This window comes from Anolis sagrei, chromosome 1 (genome assembly GCF_037176765.1).
Source record: "Anolis sagrei isolate rAnoSag1 chromosome 1, rAnoSag1.mat, whole genome shotgun sequence".
NCBI lineage: Eukaryota > Metazoa > Chordata > Lepidosauria > Squamata > Dactyloidae > Anolis > Anolis sagrei.
In genome coordinates, this window is record NC_090021.1 from 156,751,123 (window position 1) to 156,757,474 (window position 6,352).

The 6,352-nt window shown below is 41.4% G+C and overlaps 1 long non-coding RNA gene and 1 pseudogene across 1 annotated transcript; both read left to right on the forward strand.

The window, feature by feature from the left end:
- The first annotated feature begins 2,786 nt into the window (after positions 1–2,786).
- On the forward strand, positions 2,787–3,151 carry LOC137095923 (uncharacterized). The gene is made up of 3 exons (XR_010909069.1): positions 2,787–2,815; positions 2,925–2,979; positions 3,066–3,151. It is a non-coding gene; the product is annotated as an uncharacterized lncRNA (long non-coding RNA).
- Positions 3,152–3,713: 562 nt separating this feature from the next.
- Positions 3,714–4,632, forward strand: LOC137097331 (protein YIPF4 pseudogene; annotated as a pseudogene).
- The last annotated feature ends 1,720 nt before the right edge of the window (positions 4,633–6,352 follow it).

A 6,352-nucleotide genomic window follows, 5' to 3' on the forward strand; every position in this document is an offset into this window, starting at 1 on the left:
ACACCTGGAATATTGTGTCCAATTCTGGGCACCGCAATTGAGAGATATTGACAAGCTGGAATGTGTCCAGAGGAGGGCAACTAAAATGATCAATGGTCTGGAGAACAAGCCCTATGAGGAGAGGCTTAAGGAGCTGGGCATGTTTAGCCTGAAGAAGAGAAGGCTGAGAGGAGATATGATAGCCATGTATAAATATGTGAGAGGAAGTCACAGGGAGGAGGGAGCAAGCTTGTTTTCTGCTTCCTTGGAGACTAGGACGCGGAACAATGGCTTCAAACTACAAGAGAGGAGATTCCATCTGAACATGAGGAAGAACTTCCTGACTGTGAGAGCCGTTCAGCAGTGGAACTCTCTGCCCCGGAGTGTGGTGGAGGCTCCTTCTTTGGAAGCTTTGAAACAGAGGCTGGATGGCCATCTGTTAGGGGTGATTTGAATGCAATATTCCTGCTTCTTGGCAGGGGATTGGACTGGATGGCCCATGAGGTCTCTTCCAACTCTTTGATTCTATGATTCTATAATTCTATTTGTACTACTTATGAAGCTTTTACCAACTTTTCTGTGAGTTTTTGTCATTTTGCCAAATTTGACTCCAGGATTGACCCTGGAATGGTCTGAAACAAGAACACAAATCTAGGTGAAAGCTGGCCTTGGGGAATGGTGAGTCTGCCCAACAGAGACAACGGTAGATTAGACCACTCCACTCACTTTTGCGTGATATAACTAAACATGTACTTGCACCTGATGGGCCCATTTGGTGGGAACATGGGAGAGGGCCTTCCCAGTGGCTTCCCAAACCTTAAGGGGATCTAGGCATCCCTTTAATGTTTTCCCACAAATGGGAGGAGACTTTTTTCTTCCAAGAAATCTTTGGATCTTGATTTTGCAGACAATATATAATGTATTGGAGTCTTATTTCTTTTCATTGTTCTTTAATTTGTTATCAAACCGATTCTATGTTTTAATTGTCTAAATATTTGTTTATGTCCGATGTTTAATATGATCTCAACTGGTTTAATTTATAGTCATATGTTATCGTTTTAGTTATTATTGGTTGGTTTTGTATATATGTTGGCATTGAATCTTGCCATTACTTGATGCCATTACTTTGAGTCCTCCAGGGGTGAGAAAGGCAGTATATAGATGCAGGAAATAAATATTACTAATTTCAAATTTTGTTGGGCAACTACCCTATTTCTATGGATTCTAATATTACTAATTTCAAATTTTGTTGGGCAACTCCCCTCTTTCTATGGATTCAATGGAAAGGGCCCATGGCTTCCCTGGAGCTTCGTGTTCCACCGTTGCCATAAGAATAAGAATGTTCAAACCAGATCCGTTGCTGTTTTCTAAGCCGAAGGCAGGTTTTGGCTTTGTGTTTAACCTGCAATCAGCAAGAATGTCTTTCCGAAGGCTCATAAATGTAAGTGTTGGGACAGGCTCGTAGCCAGGATTTCGTTTCGGGGGGGGGGGGGGGGGGCTAAAAAATTTTCTGGGGGGGTTTCGGGGGGCTGAGTTTTGGGGGGGGGAGAAGCTGAGTCTGAGTGAAAGAGGGTCTAGCCTAGCAAACCTTTTGTATCGTTACCCCAATACCCCCATGCATATGGGATATATATATGGGATATATTGAGTATGGTGATCAGATCAGCCCTAAACGGTTCTGGCCCAAGCTACCTATCCGAACGTATCTCTGCCTATCAGCCCGCCAGGACCCTAAGATCTTCTGGGGAGGCCCTGCTCTCTATCCCGCCTGCTTCACAGGTGCGGCTGGCGGGGACGAGAGACAGGGCCTTTTCTGTGGTGGCCCCTCGGCTGTGGAACGCCCTTCCTATGGAGGTTAGATCAGCCCCCTCGCTAATGGTGTTTTGAAGAAGATTAAAAACTTGGATGTTTGAACGGGCATTCGGATCAACAGTGCAATGAATGTGATGATTACAGGAATGGAAATATGGACGACGAATTGGATCACGACTCTAGTTATGAGATGTATTGTGTTGTTTATTGTTGTGTCAATATTGTATACTATGCTCTTATGGTTTTAAATTGTATATCACTGATTGATTTTTATCCTTGTAAACCGCGTTGAGTCGCCTGTTGGGCTGAGAAACTGTAAAGTAAAGTAAAGTAAAGTAAATAAATAAATATGAATAAACATAACAGTTTAAATAATGCACCAGTAAGGCCTTTTTGCGAACCACCATGAGAATTTGGGGGGGGGGGGGGGCTACATGCCTGGTTGGGATCTTTGGCACTGGTGGGACAGGAGGTGGGGAAGGGAAAGCAGGAAAGAGAGAAGAAATTAACAAAATAACAAAAAAGGGGAGAGTTATTAAAGGTTTAAACTAAACGGTTTTTTGGTCCTTCTGAGTCCCCCCCCCCCCTTAGAAACACATCTCCCTCAAAAACATATTCCACATATTCTAAGTATCTCATCCAGGGTTTTATCATATTTTTTCCAATTTTATTTTTGGATCGGTTTAGGGTTAGGGTTAGGGTCATAATGTATTTATTTTGACTGTATTTTGGTTACTTGTATTTTATTTGCTGTAATTTTGGGCCTGGCGGGGTATAAATAAACTTTATTATTTTATTATTGTTGTTGTTAGTAAGCTAAATAGTTTCAAAAATCGTGTATGTCACAAAAACGAAGCTGCTATGGGAAGAGCAATGGCCCTAAAACAGCCGCTCTCCCAAAGCATCTCCGTCCTCTTCCCTCTGACCTTGTCCTCCTCTCTCCTTTGCAGAACATCAGGAACATCTGCAGAGACCTTTTTTCGTGTTGTAGGAGGAGGACATCAATCAGGGTGTACCCTATCAGGTATCCCCCTTCCTTCTTTTCTTCTGCTTGTTATAATTTAATTCACGGGTGTTTTAGTGAGCACCCTTGATCTGTTGCTAACATTGTGCTGTTTTCTCTCCTTCTCTAGCACCCCAGAACAAATTGAGGAGTCCTCCTCCGATGATCTGGATTTGGAGACTTGGGTAAGGAGGGGAAGGCAGGAGGATTGTACTTCTGCGAAGAGGAGGGGATCGGGATTTGAATAATGTCTCTTCTTTTTTCTTTACAGCATTTCTGTATGGTATCGGCGCCGCAGCCACGCCCGGAGGACAGGCCTGAGGAACCCCTTCAGGTGGAGTCCTTTGAGTCCTGGGTAAGTAGTGAAAGGCAGGAGTACTGTCTTTCTGGCAAGGGGAAGGGGAGGCCAAGCTTTCAGAGAAAGTCTCTGAATAATCACTTTGATCTTCTCTTTCTTTCACAGGTCACCATTGAATATCTATCGGATGACGGGAGCATGGACGGACCATGGAGCCAGCTGCCCCAGGGAGAGAAGTAACTGTTTGGGTGGAGGTTGGGTCCTTTGTTGAGTTGGAGGAGTATTATGTTCTTACATGTCTTTTTCTTTCTCTTAGACCAACAACAGATATCGTGATTGAAGATCTGGAATAAAGAATCCCTGGGACAGCTGGCTCCATGGTCTGTCCATCGCTCCCCACCCAGGACTCATTGGACTCCTCTGGAACGGGGTCCTCACTCCTTGCCTCCCGGCTTGGCTGCAGCGCTGATACCATACAGAAATGTTACAGCAACAGAGCTGTTTTATATTGTGAGTGATTTCTATAGTTTCTTTATTTCTAATTGAAAATGTAAACAGTAGTATAATACTTACGTTCCTTACCCAAGAGTCATGTAAATGTTTATATCCCAACAGGCTTAACTCCAGCAGCAGCAGCCTCCGCTCTACGCCCCAGGCAACGGGGACTTCACTTTCGTCTCTTCAGCCGAGGCTGAAGATCTGAGTGGTTCAATAGCATCTCCAGATGTGAAGCTCAATCTTGGAGGAGGAAATGGTGAATTTGGTAACGAATCTACAGCAACTACTTTCCTGAGACAGAGAGGATATGGCTGGCTTTTGGAAGTAGAAGATGACAACCCTGAAGATAATAAACCTCTCTTGGAGGAGTTAGACATTGATCTGAAGGACATCTACTACAAAATTCGGTGTGTCTTGATGCCTATGACTTCCTTTGGATTTAATAGACAAGTATTAAGAGATAATCCTGACTTTTGGAGTCCTCTAGCAGTTGTCCTGTTCTTCTCAATGATCTCGTTATATGGACACCTCAAGGTCGATTATAACTATTTGGATATTCGGATCCTTGACCATCTTCCTACCGGCCAGAGTTCTTGGAGGAGAGGTCGCTTACGGTTGGTTTCTTGGAGAGATTGGATATTTTTTACTCCCTCTTATTGTAATAGCACCTGTGCTTCTGGTGGTTGGATCTTTTGAAGTTGTTTCTACTCTAACAAAACTTTTGGGAGTTTTTTGGGCTGTGGACAGTGCTGCTTCCTTATTAGTTGGAGGAGAATTTAAAACTAAGAAGCCCTTCTTGCTCTACCCCATCTTTCTATTGTACATTTATTTTTTGTCCTTGTATACTGGAGTGTGATCAGCTTTATTGGAATCGGGCAGGAAAAAATGTCTTGCTCACCATGAAGACTGATGTAAAGTCACCTGATGGAAAAACAAAACAAAACAAAGAGACTGTGTCTGATCTGAAGGACATATACTACAAAATTTGGTGTGTCTTGATGCCTATGCCTTCTTTTGGATTTAATAGACAAGTAGTAAGAGATAATCCTGAGTTTTGGGTTCCTCTAGCAGTTCTCCTGTTCTTCTCAATGATCTCCTTATATGGACACCTCAAGGTGGATTATAACTATTTGGATATTCGGATCCTTGACCATCTTCCTACCGGCCAGAGTTCTTGGAGGAGAGGTCACTTACGGTCAGGTTCTTGGAGTGATTGGATATTTTTTACTCCCTCTTATTGTAATAGCACCTGTGCTTCTGGTGGTCAGATCATTTGAAGTTGTTTCTACTCTAACAAAACTTTTGGGAGTCTTTTGGGCTGCGGACAGTGCTGCTTCCTTATTAGTTGGAGAAGAATTCAAAACGATGAAGCCCCTCTTGATCTACCCCATCTTTCTATAGTACATTTATTTATTTTTTCTTTGTATACTGGAGTGTGATCAGCTTTATTGGAATTGGGCAGGAAAAAATGTCTTGCTCACCATGAAGACTGATGAAAAGTCACCTGATGGAGAAAAAACCCCAAAGAGACTGTGTCATATCTGACTGGGATGCCTTTGGTGGTAATCTACGTATATCTGTGTATCATATTTAAGCAGTTTTACTTACATTGAACATTTATAACAGAGTTTAGGTTTAAGATTTATCAGATTTTTATTGAACGTTGTGTGTTTATACTTTGAAACTGCAGAACTGCAAGAGTTTGTTTCCTGTGCCAAAAGCACTAGGGCTAAATGAGAAGATAAACTGAAGTGGAATTATAGTTACTGGTAGTTTTACTTACATTAAAGATTTATAACAGAGTTTAGGTTTAAGATTTGTTAGATTTTTATTGAACAAAGATGTGAACATTGTGTATTTATAAATGATAAGATGAACTGAAGTGGAATTATAGTTACTGGTAATAGTTCAAAAGTTGGTTTCTTGCATTCAACATAGCAGATTCTGGTAATCCAGACATGGCATTTAACGTGGAGCCTTCAACACTCTCAACTTGGATGCTGAGTTATAAATTCTGAATTTTAAAAATGTTTTATGTTTACATGTAGGTTTGTGATATTTAATTGTTAAGGGATTGACAGAGAGTGTAATAATTAGATGATGTAAATATCTGAATCAACTGTATAGGTACTGTAGGAAAACTCTCATACAATGTTGATTTTGAATCACTTCAAAAGGTAACTTTTTACATTACAGTAATGGTAATAAGAGGCAAATAATAATAATATTTTATTTATTTTTTAAATAAAAAAATTAAAAGTAGTATAATGTTCCTGTCTTTTTTTGTTGAATTTGTGCCAAGTGAAGCAAGGATTCATAGAACAGTGTTTCTCAACCTCAGGGTCGGGATGAGGAGGTTTCAGAGGGGGTCGTCAAAGAGCATCAGAAAACACATATTTCTTAGGAACCCCTTTGGCAGAGAAGGCTGAAGATCTCTCCACCTGTCCTTCTCTTCCTTTTTGGAAACAGATGACAAATATTGTCGAAGGTTTTCATGGCTGGAATCACTAGGTTGTTGTAGGCTTTTTCGGGCTATATGGTCATGTTCTAGAGGCATTTTCTCCTGACGTTTCGCCTGCATCTATGGCAAGCATCCTCAGAGGTAGTGAGGTCTGTTGGAACTAGGAAAGTGGGTTTATATATCTGTGAAATGACCAGGGTGGGGCAAAGAACTCTTGTCTGCTGGACAATTTCAACAGAAAGGAGGAGACCATGAAAATGAACAAAATCTGGCTACCAGTATTAAAAAAAACTCTAAAATT